This window comes from Pristiophorus japonicus, chromosome 2 (genome assembly GCF_044704955.1).
Source record: "Pristiophorus japonicus isolate sPriJap1 chromosome 2, sPriJap1.hap1, whole genome shotgun sequence".
Taxonomy (NCBI): Eukaryota; Metazoa; Chordata; class Chondrichthyes; family Pristiophoridae; genus Pristiophorus; species Pristiophorus japonicus.
Genome location: NC_091978.1, coordinates 332,982,216 through 332,997,801, shown reverse-complemented (window position 1 = coordinate 332,997,801; position 15,586 = coordinate 332,982,216). Strand labels below are relative to the sequence as shown.

Below are 15,586 nucleotides of genomic sequence, written 5' to 3'. Positions count from 1 at the left end.
GACAAAATTGTGATTGCATATATGTCCTTGCTCTCCTTGGAGCCTGACTGGACAAGTAACTCCCACAACAAAATAAAAGAGATACTCTAGAGATAAAAATTACATTATGGACATGGTGCTGCGTTTTGGGATTCCAAATGATGGACAGATCTCAACCACAAAATTGTAGCGTCAATGGAGAAGCTGTATGGAGGCTTAAGGAGGGTTGAAGGGGAAGAAAATAAAGAAAGTCAAATCAGGCCAGTCACACACATAGCAGTAGCTAGTCACAGAATTACAACAGCAAAGTCATCAAAACATCATGTTTGGCCCCAGATTACATCCCACCTCTCCCCTAAAACAAAATCTAGAAAGACATTTAGCCTGAAATTCCGATGTCCCGGGTCCGTGTGAAGTTTCTCTGGACCTGGGAAGGCACCAGAAAAGCCGGTTTTCAGCGCGCAATGCGCATGCGCTGAAAACCGGCTTTTCTGATCTGTCAAGTTTCTGGTTTGACAGATCTCGCGTATATCGGGAGCGAGGACACTTGCAGGGTAAGATTTGCGATATTTACGCATATTTTGCCCAGCAAATGTCCTAAAAATCTTGCGCCTGAAAAAGCAGGCTTATAGTCTGCTTTTACAGGCGCAAGTGTTTAAAAATATAAACATTAAAATTAAATTAAATAAACACATATGAAAACTTATTTTATTGTTAAAAAACCCTCCCCACTTAGGTAAGTTTATTTTAAGGTATAATTAAAAAAACTTTTTAAAAAGTCAGGAAAATATTTTTTTTTATTAAGAACTTAAATTTAAATGAATTTTAAATATGTAGTGTATTTTTCTCTTTTTTATTTATGTTTTGTGTGTTTGGGGGGGGGTTTCTCATTCATAATAATGGGAACCCCAACTTATGGAGTTCCCATTATGATGAATGAGAAAATACTGTACCTTGATTGGCTGCCCAGAGCCATGTGACTCCAGCTCCAGCATACGGACGTCCCAATGTGCACGCGCTCCGATGCGCAGTGAGTGAAGGCCTCAGGATCGGAAGTTCAAGCGAGCGCAGCACCTCCAGCTAAGTGTACATTTTTTTTCCTTTTTTCAGTAATTTGCCCATGGGAAGACCTCGATCGGAATTACTGGGCCAATGACATTCAGTGTATAGACAAGAGCTGATAACTGAATATTGTAACAGAACTATCCAGATATCATGCAAAGATTTTTAGTTTTTCAAGACACTGAGAAAGATTTGCTATATTACAGAAAAAATCAGTGCAACAGTCAATGGGCCCAAATTGCCCAGGAGTTGCTCCGTTTTTTTTTGGAGCAACTTGATTTTTCTGGAGTATCTTAAAAATCCCCATTCTGCACATTTAATTTGCACCAGTGTAAGTGAGTTAGTTAGGATTTTTTTTACTTTGTTTCTTTTTTCAAAAGGGGGCGTTACCAGCCACCTACGCCTGTTTTGGCCATTTAAGCCAGTTTGGACAGCTAATAGTTGCTCCAAACTAACTTAGGCCAGCGTATGTGGCCACTTGTGGCCGCACAGAAAACTCTTGTGGAGAGTTAAGAAATCAGCGCAGGTAGCCAGAGATGGGGGGGGGGGGGCGGGGGGAAGGGAAGCACAGAGGACCTTGCAAAGCACTAAACACCTTCACAACAATGTTCAAGAAGCATAAAAACCATTAATAATACAAAAAAAATAAAAAGTCCTACCTTCATATCAAAACTCTCCTCCTCTCTAACCCCCCCCATCAAAACAAAGCACAGCAATCAATAAATAAAAAATAAAACTCAAGTCCTACCTGGCCGGGGAAATCAGTGGTGCGGGAGGCCATTTGGCCAGGGATAGGGGTGGGAGAATGCACCGGCAAGCCCTTCGGCCAGGGCTAGGTGCGGGAGAACGCACTGACTCTCTCTCCGAGGGACTTCACCACTTCTCTGAGGGACTTCACTGCACTTCTCCGAGGGTCTTCTCCGAGGATGGGACTTCTCCGAGGACTAGACTCCTCCCGAGGACTGGACTTCTCCCAGGGACCTCTGATTGGGGCAGGAGCTACTGTGCATGCGCAAAACCTCCAATGCGCATGCGTTGAACTGCCGGCACTGTTTTTTGCGCAGGGCCCTAGCTCCGCCTCCAATGGACAGACCACTCCGCACCAAGCCATGGGAGAGGCCACAGAGCAGGGAGAATAGGAAGCTACATTTTCGGTGCCGTTTTGGGAGCAGAAAGTCAGTGCAGCTCAGGTAAGTGTGCTAAAAAAAACAGAGGGCCAAATTTGGGCTCATTATATCTGCATTAAAGCAATTAATTCTATTTTTTTTAAAGGGCTAGGTGGAGTAGTGAGTTAGCATGTTGTTTTCTTCCCATTAGGCAATGGGTCTAATTCCAGTTCAGACTGCTGGAATAGAAATTCATCTCCGTTGGCTAAGGCAAGACCTATTGTGTAATATATTTGGTAGTCCTTGGTAAGATGGGTTCACAGCACCAAATTCCCAGAATTCAGGACAATCCAGAGCTAACTTGATAATTTCACAGGGAGGTGATTAAATAGCTGGTGTATAAAACGGAAAAACTCTAACTGGCACAGCACGGGGTTAAAATATTTTGCGCAGGCTTGTGCTACAGCTGACCATGGAATGTTTGTTCCTGGGTCTGGATACCCAAAGTGATTTATTCCCCAGCATTGATATTCTTCATCTTACTGTGCCCAATTTTTGTAAAGTAGGATTTAAAAAAAAGTTTGATTTAAAGTTACCACAAAAATCACAACACAGTAGTACTGCATTAGATCTTGCAGGGAAACAGAAAATTTAGAGCAGTCTGTTCCTGGTACTGATTCTGTCCATAACTCATCAAAAAGGCGACACTGGCTCTTGATTATGAGTCTGGAATCTGGAAAGTTACTGCCTTCATCATTCTATACAGCTACTGTGCCATCTGGCATCACGTTGGACCAGGCACTGCAGAGGAATGTTGCATTGTGTCTTTCAGCAGTGAATGAGTTACTGTACAATGTCAGATTGTTGTAGAATGTATAAAATTATACCCTCAGTCCCACTGAACAGCTGCTATTAGTAACTGGTGAGTTGCCCATAAAATGTCAACATATGGGCCCGAACACAGGAAGTACATCTAATAATTAAACAGTTAAAAGATCATACAGAAGTTACAGATGAGAGGCATTAAGCATATTTTTTGCCAAAATATCATATGATTACACTTCAGGGTAAACTGCACAAGTTCTCTTTGTCTCCATCATTCTTTGAAATTTGGCTGCAGTTATCCACAAAAATCAATTTACACCACTTCAAATACAACAGACATTTACTTTGACATGGAACTGACTCTCAGCAATATTCACAGTATTCTGTAAGTGGAGGACTGCAGCCTACAGACATTAATATTCTAGCATCAGGGACTGAACTGCAGCATTCTTTCTGGAACTGTCATACACCAGTGACATCAAGACCCGGTCAACCATTTTTTGTCTACGTGATGCACTATGGAGTTGATGCATTCATAACCAGGCCACTTGTGTACCAAATATATTGACATTCACCATCTAGTAGCAATTACTGAGATTTAGTCAAAGTTTGTATTTTTGACTTCTGCAAGCATACAATATTACCCTGCATGCAAGTAGTCCGCACCACATATAGCAGGTGTGTTCGTGTTAATGTAATTTGCCCACCATAAATGGTGGGTGGTAAAACCATAATAGGTTGTAGCAATGAAACAGCATATCTCAGTCGAACGTAATTAACACTGCACCCGCACAGAAAACCTTATCAGGACACTGACTCCTATGGTACTTGCAAATGGTTAGTGCTAATTGCCCGATATAGGCAGCTGCCTTTGATAAGCGTGGGCGACATAAGTTATGGGAACTATATCTTGTTCAGGCAACCACACTGAAATGTTTTGTTTTCAACTTTTTCATTTTCCATGGAATAAAAGCTTCATACACAAGCTGGGCGTGTTCCTGGCTAAGGCTGATATTACTGTGTACGAAAGGTAGTTTGGATGATGGATGATGTGCCTCATGGTCACTGTGGTCTTCTGCAACTCATTTTGTGCGCCTTCGGAAATCACAGAAGAATTTCCCAGAATTATTCTTTGCTTCTGAACTGATCTAGAGTTTTCTTAATATATGTGTTTTCCTCTCCTAGGAGATTATGTGGCTGTTGACAGGTGGGAGCATTGGAGGCCATGATGCTTAATTGCAACATGACTATATGGAACAGGCTCGATAGGCCATCTGGCCTTTACCTGACTTTCATTTTCGAATGTTCACAACTAAAATAATGAGGTATAGCAATTGATCAAGAGTTGTGCCAACCAATTGTTTTAATTGAAACAACCAAATATTCAGAGACAGAATGGAGTAAACAAATGTTAAAACTTTTGAGTGCTTATCTCCTACACAACAACGTGCATTTATATAGCACCCCTAACATAGGAAAACATCCCAAGGCACTACACAGAAGCGTGGACCGATAAAACTTGGCCAAAGATAAAAAAAGACTCGGATTTATACAGCGCCTTTCACAACCACCGGTCGTCTCAAAGCGCTTTACAGACAATGAAGTACTTTGGAGTGTAGTTACTATTGAAATGTAGGAAATGTGGCAGCCAATTTGCGCACAAGCAAGATCTCACAAACAGCAATGTGATAATGACCAGATAATTTTTTTTGTTATGTTGATTGAGGGCTAAATATTGGCCAGGGCACTGGGGATAACTCCCCTGCTCTTCTTTGAAATAGTGCCATGGGATCTTTTGCGTCCACTGAAGAGAGCAGACGGAATCTCGGTTTAATGTCTCATCCAAAAGATGGCACCTCCGACAGTGCAGCACTCCTTCAGCACTGCACTGGAGTGTTAGTCTAGATTTTTTTGTGCTCAAGTCCCGGCGGCGGTGCTACCCACTGAGCCACAGCTGACACTGTGAAGGAGACTTTAAGACAGGTGAAGGTTTTAAGACGTTGTTTAAAGGAGAAGGGGAAGATGGAGAGATTTAAGGAGAGAATTCCAGAGCTAAGGGCCCAGATGGCTGAAGGCATGGCAGTCATCTCAGCCCCAGGACATAGTTGCAGGAGTTACGCAGGGTAGTATCCTAGGCCCAATCATCTCCAGCTGCTTCATCAATGATCTTCCCTCCATCATAAGGACAGAAGTGGGGATGTTTGCTGATGATTGTCATGTTCAGTTCCTTTCACAACTCCTCAGATAATGAAGCTGTCTGTGCCCGCATGCAGCAAGATCTGGGCAACATTCAGGCTCGGGCTGATAAGTGGCAAGTAACATTTGCACGACACAAGTGCCAGGCAATGACATTTCCAACAAGAGAATGTCTAGCCACCCCCTCTTGACATTCATCGGGATTACCATCGCTGATTCCCCCACCATCAACATCCTGGGGGGGGGGGGGGGGGGCGGGGCGGGTGGTCACAATTGACCAGAAACTTAACTGGACCAGCCACATAAATACTGTGGCTACAAAAGCAGGTCAGAGGCTGAGTATTCTACAGCGAGTGACTCACCTCCTGACTCCCCAAAGCCTTTCCACCATCTACAAGGCACAAGTCAGGAATGTGAGGAATACTCACCACTTGCCTGGATGATTGAAGCTCCAACAACACTCAAGAAGCTCGATACCATCTAGGACAAAGCAGCCTGCTTGATTGGCACCCCATCCACAACTGGCACACAATAGCTACAGAATGCACCATCTATTAAGATGCTCCACCGAAATCTCGACAGCATCTCCCAAATCCGCAACCTCTACCATTTAGAAGGACAAGGGCAGCAAGCACACAGGAACACTACCACCTCCAAGTTCTCTCCAAGTCACGCACCATCCTGACTTGGAAATATATCGCAATTCCTTCATCGTCACTGGGTCAAAATCCTGGAACTCCCTCCCTAACAGCACTTTGAGAATGCCTTCACCGCAGGGATTGCAGCAGTTCAAGAAGGTGGCTCACCATCAATTTTCAAGGGCAATTAGGGATGGGCAATAAATGCTAGAGACACCCACAGCCCATGAATGAATTTTTTTTTATAGCCAATGGTGGGGAAAGGAAGTGGGGGATGCATAAGCAGCCAGAGTTAGAGGAATGTCGAGTTTTCAGAGGGTTGTAGGGCTGGCGGGGATTATAGAGATAAGGAGGAGCAAGGCTATGAAGCCATCTGAACACGAGGATGAGAATTTGAAAATTGACGTCTTGATGGACCGGGATCACTAGATGCAAGACTTGTACATTATAGTGTAGTAAATCTCCCATGGCACTGCTCATGGTAAGTCAGAGAATATGTTGTTTTGAGATTTTGTTTTATGCTGTGTAACATTGATATATCATTACGGCCACTGATTTTGGTGAGTGAATAAGTCAAATGGCATTTTTATTTAAGTACTGTAAGAATATAAATGATAACTTTTAGGTTCAAACTCAAACTCAACAGGGTCAGTGTGTCTTTCGCTTTCCTCTTTCAGAACAATCCCTTCCAGGTACAATACTGCTCAAAATTGGAGAAGTCTCCAGACATCACATTGGTTATAAAAAGAAAAAGTTAATTTGCTTGTATGTGAATTGGAACTCTGGATGTACGGCAGCTTCTGGGAATTGTCTTTTATATAAGAGATGGATTCCTGCATGCACACATTTAATTTGTTTACAGTGACTCTCCAAACATGGGGAATCAATTTCCTGGGTAAGGATTGTGAAGTATTGAGGTTGGAGGGGAACATGCACCTGAGTGTTTAGAATGTTCAGAGTCTCAATAGGGTGCATTGTGATGTTTATTGCAAGTGGGGGGTGGGGAAACATAGAAAGTAGGTGCAGGAGTAGGCCATTCGGCCCTTCACGCCTGCACCACCATTCAATAAGATCCTGGCTGATCATTCACCTCAGTGCCCCTTTCCTGCTTTCTCTCCATACCCCTTGATCCCTTTAGCCATAATGGCCATATCCAACTCCCTCTTGAATATACCTAATGAACTGGCATCAACAACTCTCTGCTGTCGAGAACTCCACAGGTTCACAATTCTCTGAGTGAAGAAGTTTCTCCTCATCTCGGTCCTAAATGGCTTACCCCTTATCCTTAGACTGTGACCCCTAGTTCTGGGCTCCCCCAACATCGGGAACATGCTTCCTGTATCTAACCTGTCCAGTCCCGTCAGAATCTTATATGTTTCTATGAGATCCCCTCTCATTCTTCTAAACTCCAGTGAATATAAGCCCAGTCGATCCAGTCTCTCCTCATATGTCAGTCCTGCCATCCTGGGAATCAGTCTGATGAACCTTCGCTGCACTCCCTCAATAGCAAGAACGTCCTTCCTCAGATTAGGAGACCAAAACTGAACAGAATATTCCAGGTGAAGCCTCACCAAGGCCCTGTACAACTGCAGCAAGACCTCACTGCTCCTGTACTCAAATCCCCTAGCTATGAAGGCCAACATATCATTTGCCTTCTTCACTGCCTGCTGTACCTGCATGCCAACTTGATGAACCATGATACCCAGGTCTCGTTGCACCTCCCCTTTTCCTGATCTGCCGCCATTCAGGTAATATTCTGCCTTCGTGTTTTTGCCCCCAAAATGGATAACCTCACATTTATCCATATTATACTGCATCTGCCATGCATTTGCCCACTCACCTAATCTGTCCAAGTCACCCTGCAGACTCTTAGTGTCCTCCTCACAGCTCACACCGCCACCCAGTTTAGTGTCATCAGCAAACTCGGAGATATTACACTCAATTGCTTCATTTGAATCGTTAATGTATATTGTAAAGAGCTGAGGTCCCAGCACTGAGCCCTGCGGCACTCCACTAGTCACTGCCTGCCATTCTGAAAAGGACCCGTTTATTCCGACTCTCTGCTTCCTGTCTGCCAGATCTTTATCCACGTCAGTACATTACCCCCAATACCATGCGCTTTGATTTTGCACACCAATCTCTTGTGCGGGACCTTGTCAAAAGCCTTTTAAAAGTCCAAATACACCACATCCACTGTTTCTCCCTTGTCCACTCTGCTAGTTACACCCTCAAAAAATTCCAGAAGATTTGTCAAGCATGATTTCCCTTTCATAAATCCATGCTGACTTGGACCAATCCTGTCACTGCTTTCCAAATGCGCTGCTATTTCATCCTTAATGATTGATTCCAACATTTTCCCCACTACTGATGTCAGGCTAACCGGTCTATAATTACCCGTTTTCTCTCTCCCTCCTTTTTTAAAAAGTGGTGTTACATTAGCTACCCTCCAGTCCATAGGAGCGGATCCAGAATCGATAGACTGTTGGAAAATGATCACCAATGCATCCACTATTTCTATGGCCACTTCCTTAAGTACTCTGGGCCGCAGACTATCAGGCCCCGGGGATTTATCGGCCTTCAATCCTATCAATTTCCCTAACACAATTTCCTGCCTAATAAGAATATTTTTCAGTTCCTCCTTCTCACTAGACCCATTGCCCCCTGGCACATTCGGAAGGTTATTTGTGTCTTCCTTCGTGAAGACAGAACCAAAATATTTGATCAATTGGTCTGCCATTTATTTGTTCCCCATTATAAATTCACCTGAATCCCACTGCAAGGGACCTATGTTTGTCTTCACTAATCTTTTTCTCTTCTCATAGTTATAGAAGTTTTTGCAGTCAGTTTTTATGTGCCCTGCAAGCTTCCTCTCATACTCTATTTCCCCCCTCTTAATTAAACCCTTAGCCTTCCTCTGTTGAATTCTAAATTTCTCCCAGTCCTCAGGTTTGTTGCTTTTTCTAGCCAAATTATATGCCTCCTCCTTGGCTTTAACACTATCCTTAATTTCCCTTGTTAGCCATGGTTGAGCCACCTTCCCCGTTTTATTTTTACTCCAGGCAGGGATGTACAATTGCTAAAGTTCATCCATGTGATCTTTAAATGTTTGCCATTGCTTATCCACCGTCAATCTTTTAAGTATCCTTTGCCAGTCTATTCTAGCCAATTCACGCCTCATACCGTCGAAGTTACCTTTCCTTAAGTTCAGGACCCTAGTTTCCGAATTAAATGTGTCACTCTCCATCTTAATAAAGAATTCTACCATATTATGGTCACTCTTCCCCAAGGAGCCTCGCACAACAAGAGTGCTAATTAGTCCCTTCTCATTACACATCACCCAGTCTAGGATGGCCAGCTCTCTAGTTGGTTTCTCGACATATTGGTCTAGAAAACCATCCCTAATATACTCCAGGAAATCCTCCTCCACCGCATTGTTACCAGTTTCGTTAGCCCAATCAATATGTAGATTAAAGTCGCCCATGATAACTGCTGTACCTTAATTGCACACATTCCTTATTTCTTGTATGATGCTGTCCCCAACCTCACTACTACTGTTTGGTGGACTGTACACAACTCCCACTAGCTTTTTCTGCCCTTTGGAATTCCGCAGCTCCACCCATACCAATTCCACATCATCCATGCTAATGTCCCTCCTTACTATTGCATTAATTTCCTCTTTAACCAGCAAGGCCACCCCGCCTCCTTTTCCTCTCTGCCTATCCTTCCTAAATTTTGAATACCTCTGGATGTTGAGTTCCCAGCCTTGGTCACTCTGGAGCCATGTCTCCGTGATGCCAATTACATCATATCCGTTAACTGCTATCTGCGCAGTTAATTCGTCCACCTTATTCCGAATACTCCTCGCATTGAGACACAGAGCCTTCAGGCTTGTCTTTTTAACACACTTTGCTCCTTTAGAATTTTTCTGTAATGTGGCAGATTTGTTGACAGGTTGATGTGTTGGTTGCACATTCATTTTATGCCTTGAGTTTCTCTACCCTCCACTTTTACTGTTCTCCTTTCTATCTTTTGCTTCTGCCTCCTTTTATTTCCCTCTGTCTCGCTGCATAGGTTCCCATCCCCCTGCCATCTTAGTTTAACTCCTCCCCAACAGCACTAGCAAACACTCCCCCTAGGACATTGGTTCCGGTCCTGCTCAGGTGCAGACTGTCCGGTTTGTCCTGGTCCCATCTCCCCCAGAACCGGTTCCAATGTCCCAGGAATTTGAATCCCTCCCTTTTGCACCACTGCTCAAGCCACGTATTCATCTGAGCTATCCTGCAATTCCTACTCTGACTAGCACATGGCACTGATAGCAATCCTGAGATTACTCCTTTTGAGGTCCTACTTTTTAATTTAGCTCCTAGCTCCCTAAATTCGTCTTGTAGGACCTCATCCCGTTTTTTACCTATATCGTTGGTGCCTACATGCACCATGACAACTAGCTGTTCACCCTCCCTTTTCAGAATGTCCTGCATCCGCTCCAAGACATCCTTGACCCTTGCACCAGGGAGGCAACATACCATCCTGGAGTCTCGGTTGCGGCCGCAGAAACGCCTATCTATTCCCCTTACAATCGAATCCCCTATCACTATAGCACTCCCACTTTTTTTCCTGCCCTCCTGTGCAGGAGAGCCACCCACTGTGCCATGAACTTGGCTGCTGCTGCCCTCCCCTGATGACTCTCCCCCCGCAACAGTACCCAAAGCGGTGTATCTGTTTTGCAGGGGTTGACGGCAAGGGACCCCTGCACTACCTTCCTTGCACTGATCTTCCTGCTGGTCACCCATTTACTATCTGGCTGTGTACCCTTTTCCTGCGGTAAGACCAACTCGTTAAATGTGCTATTCACGTCATTCTCAGCATCGTGGATGCTCCAGAGTTCATCTACCCGCAGCTCCAGTGCCGTAATGCGGTCTGTCAGGAGCTGGAGGCGAATATACTTCCCGCACACATAGTTGTCAAGGACACCGGAAACGTCCCTGACTTCCCACATAGTACAGGAGGAGCATAACACGTGTCCGAACTGTCCTGCCATGACTTAACCCTTAGATAAACTTAATTTGGCAACAACAATGCTAAATGTTACTTACTGATAAAGAAAAGAAAAAAGAAAAGCTACTTACCAATCACCAGCCAATCACTTACCTCTTTGGCTGTGACATCACCGTTCAATTTCTTTCTACTTCTTTTTGCCTTCTCACCCCGCTGCAGCTGCACCGGTAGGCCTCTCGACTGCCCGAACTCCTCCTCGACTGCCTCATGACTGATGTACCATGACACCCAGGTCTCGTTGCACCTCCCTTTTCCTAATCTTCCGCCATTCAGAAAATATTCTGCCTTTGTGCTTTTGCCACCAGTCGATAACCTCACATTTATCCACATTACACTGCATCTGCCATACATTTGCCCACTCACCTAACCTGTCCCAAGTCACCCTGCAGCCTCTTAGCATCCTCCTCACAGCTCACACCACCACTCAGCTTAGTGTCATCTGCAAACTTGGAGATATTACTCTCAATTCCTTCATCTAAATCATTGATGTATAGTTTGTAGCCAAGTATGTGATTTATTTTGTGAATTTGGTATGCGATAAATGTTATTTTTAGGGGTCCATTGAGGGGTGAGTAACTTTCTTTATGTATTTGGGTTGTGCAACACAATCTGCACATGGTGAGACATCACAGTCAAGTGTGGTCCTGTCCTTGCCCAATGTTCACATACACAGTAGGATAATGATCAGGAACAGAAAATCCCAGCTGTTTTTCCCTCATTCCTAACCTAAGGGCACCAAGACTATTTGCAGCCCCCTTAATGCCTCCTGCTGAGATCAAGTAACTCAGCACAGGCAGCGATCAAAGATGAGGCCTTCCTTGTCTTGTGTAGCTTAGTACCAATCTGGATGGTGCATTTACCCAGTGATGGGAGAACTATGCTATTTTTCCTAATGGCTAATTTTTAGTTGCTTTGCATTGGGGTATTTAGCTGGCGGCAGCAATCTGGGTTGGTTGGCTGACGGGCAACATCAAGGGCACTGGCAGAGTGGCAGTAGTGGAATTAGCTCTTGGATCTCCTGGTCATTCTCATCAAACCAGTCCTGGTGTTTCCTGGTTGAGTGATCGAGTGTCTCTTCGCAGGCACTGGTTATGGTGACCTGGAAGGCAGACCAAACGCTGTGGGCATTCTGCGTCTCGGAGTCATTGAGGGTCATCAGTTAGCAGTGAGGCGCTGGCTGTATAGGGCTTCTTAGCTGGATCTTTGAGTGCCCCGGCATTGATTTTTTTTTTTGCTGCACTGCTTCTGCTGCTGTCACCGCTTTGGGGCTATATTCATGTTGATGATGGAACAGATTAGGCGATGGTCTGTCCAGCAGGCTTCTGTCATGGTGCGGGTAATGCTCACATCCTTGTGATCCCTGGCTCAAACAATGACATAGTTGAGCAGGTGCCAGTGTTTGGAACGAGGGTTATTGCCACAATGCCTTGTCCCTGTGGCGAAACAAGGTGTTGGTGATGACAAGGTCGTGTTCTAGGCATTTTGTCAGGAGCAGGGTAGCGCTGAAGTTGGACTGGCTTGATGAGAATGACCAGGAGATCCAAGAGTTAATAAATCGCAAGCACAGGGCATTTCTGAACCTAAAAATACCCAACTCAGGAGCAGCAAAAAAGCATTACAGACGGCTTAAGGCTGAAGTCCAACAAAAAACCCGCGACCTAAAGAATAGATAGTGGGTGGAGAAAGCACAGGAGATACAGCAGCTGACCTACAGCCATAATGTGTGAGGATTCTTCACCGCAGTCAAGGCCTCCTACGGCCAAAGCACCCTAGGCCCCATGCCACTGCTGGCCAAGAACGGGCAGACACTCATCAAGGACACCGAGGCAGTCAGGACCTGATGAAGGAACACTTCGAAGATCTCATTAACTGAGACTCTGCCTTTGATTCGAGTATCCTCTACTCTATCCCGCAGTATGCTACCCAACCCAGCACGAGGTAGAAAAGGCCATCCGCCAGCTCAAGAACAACAAGGCAATGGAAGGAGATGGAATCCCCGCTGAGGCACTAAAGTATGGTGGAGAGGCACTATTGGCATGAATGCATGACCTCATCTCTCTCATCTGAAAGGAGAGTATGCCGGGAGATCTCAGAGATGCAGTAATCGTGACCATTTTCAAAAAAGGGACAAGTCCGACTGCAGCAACTACAGAGGAATCTCTCCTGTTATCAATCACCAGGAAAGTCGTCGCTAGAATCCTCCTCAACCGTCTTCTCCCTGTGGCTGAGGAGCTCCTCCCAGTCACAGTGCGGATTTCGTCCACTACGGGGTACAACGGACATGATACTTACGGCACAACAGCTGCAAGAAAAATGCAGGGAACAGCACCAACCCTTGTACATGGCCTTCTTTGACCTTACAAAGGCCTTTGACACTGTAAACCGCGAGGGAATATGGAGCGCCTCTCCATTTCAGCTGTCCCCAAAAGTTTGTCACCATCCTCCACGACGACATGCAAGTCGTGATCCTGACCAACGGATCCATCAGAGACCCAATCCACGTCCGGACCAGGGTCAAGCAGGGCTGCGTTATTGCGCCAACCCTCTTCTCAATCTTCCTCGCAGCCATGCTCCACCTCACAGTCAACAAGCTCCCCCCCACCCCGCTGGAGTGGAACTAAACTACAGAACCAGTGGGAACCTGTTCAACATTCGCCGTCTCCAGGCCAGGTCCAAGACCACTCTGTCGTCGAACTACAGTATTTACTGAGGCGTACGAAAGCATGGGTCTTACTCTAAACATCAGCAAGACAAAGGTCCTTCACCAGCCTGTCCTCACCACACAGCACTGTCCCCCAGTCATCAAGATCAACGCAGCAGCTCTGGACAACGTGGACCACTTCCCATATCTCGGGAGCCTCCTATCAATAAGAGCAGGCATTGATGTCGAGATCCAACACTGCCTCCAGTGCGCCAGTGCAGCCTTCGGCCGCCTGAGCAAGAGTGTTTGAAGATCAGGCCGTCAAAACTGCCACCAAGCTCATGGTCTACAGGGCTGTAGTAATACCCGCCCTCCTGTATGGCTCAGAAACATGGACCATGTACAGTAGACACCTCAAGCCGCTGGAGAATTACCACCAACGATGTCTCTGCAAGATCCTACAAATCCCCTGAGAGGACAGACACACCAACATTAGCGTCCTCGACCAGGCTAACATCCCCAGCATCGAAGCACTGACCGCACTTAATCAGCTCCGCTGGGCAGGCCACATAGTTCACATGCCAGACACGGGACTCCCAAAGCAAGCGCTCTACCCGGAACTTCTTCATGACAAATGAGCCAAAGGTGGGCAGCGGAAACGAAACAAGGACACCCTCAAAGCCTCCCTGATAAAGTGCAACATCCCTACTGACATCTGGGAGACCCTGGCCAAAGACCGCCCTAAGTGGAGGAAGTGCATCCGGGAGGGCGCTGAGCACCTCGAGTCTCATCGCCAAGAGCGTGAACAGAAATCAAGCGCAGGCAGTGGAAAGAGCGTGTGGCAAACCAGCCCCACCCATCCCTTCCCTCACCGACTATGTGCTCCACCTGTGACAGAAACTGTGGTTTTCGTATTGGACTGTACACCACCTAAGAACTCATGTTAAGAGTGGAAGCAAGTTTTCCTCGATTCTGAGGGACTGCCTATGATGACCTTGGGGTGAAATAGCCCACTGACACTCGCAGTCAAGACTCACATATGAACAATGGGCACTCAAGAATTATAAAGGAAATAATGTAACAGAGAGAAAGAAAATACAGAGAACGATAATTATAACAGCTAAAAGAAAAAAAATCAGGATGTATGCAAAAATATAGTGCAGTGCGTATTCATACAAAATTTGTCATGCCCTTTATGTCAACATTTATCTTTGTGGTTACACTAGAATTACAATAAGAACGTTGCCAATATCTGTTAACTGAAAAAAGAAACACAAATTATAGGTTTAATTAACAGTAAAACATTGATGGGGGAATTTTGGTTGAATACTTTAGGTGCTAAAGGGGTGGCTAAGCTGGAATCTTAAGCTGTAATGCTGGTTTAACCCGCGTTTAGCGCAAGACGCTAATTTGGTAAAGAAGTTGAAGCCAGCGCTAGGAACTCTCACCTGGAGGATCGTTAAGTTCTCTGCTTGCGCTCATTAATGGGGTTGCACGCCCTTTTGATGGATAATGTTTAACTTAATGACCTCTCCTTACAGTGACCAGCTGGACAGGAGTAAACAAGTCGCTGCTGAGTGTTTTGAACGCTACTTAAAGCCATGCTCAGTTTTAATGTTCACTTGCTAATTGAGATCGACTGACTACACTGAGCTTGAAGCTGATGTTTGAGACACACTGTAAGACTTTCTGGGACACTTTGTCAAGACTTCAACGATACTCCATCAACACTTTCCCCGGATATTCTCTCAGGACTTCACTTAAAGAGAGTAAGTGTTTTACTACCCTACTTTACTGGATACCTTACAGGAGTCACCAGGAGAAAGGAAGTGTTTGGCCATGGGCATCTTGGCAGGGGTCCCCCTTGCTCTGCAGTACAATTTGGAGGAGGTAAAGCTAGGCAGACCAGCATCGGCTTCTCCAGGAGAAAGGAACAGGAGGGCTCTCAGCAGCTGGTCCTGTCTACCCAGGGTATTCAGATAGCAGCACTCCTACATTTACATTACCCAAGACCAGAGCATGAGAATGCTGAGCTTTACCAAGGAGGTAATAAAAACATAAGAAATAGGAGGAGTAGGCCATAC

General features: G+C 45.4%; 1 protein-coding gene across 1 annotated transcript in view; it reads right to left on the bottom strand.

The window, feature by feature from the left end:
* rnf150a (ring finger protein 150a) overlaps positions 1–15,586 on the bottom strand; it is a 223,373-nt gene that overhangs the window by 5,059 nt on the left and 202,728 nt on the right. The window lies entirely within an intron of this gene.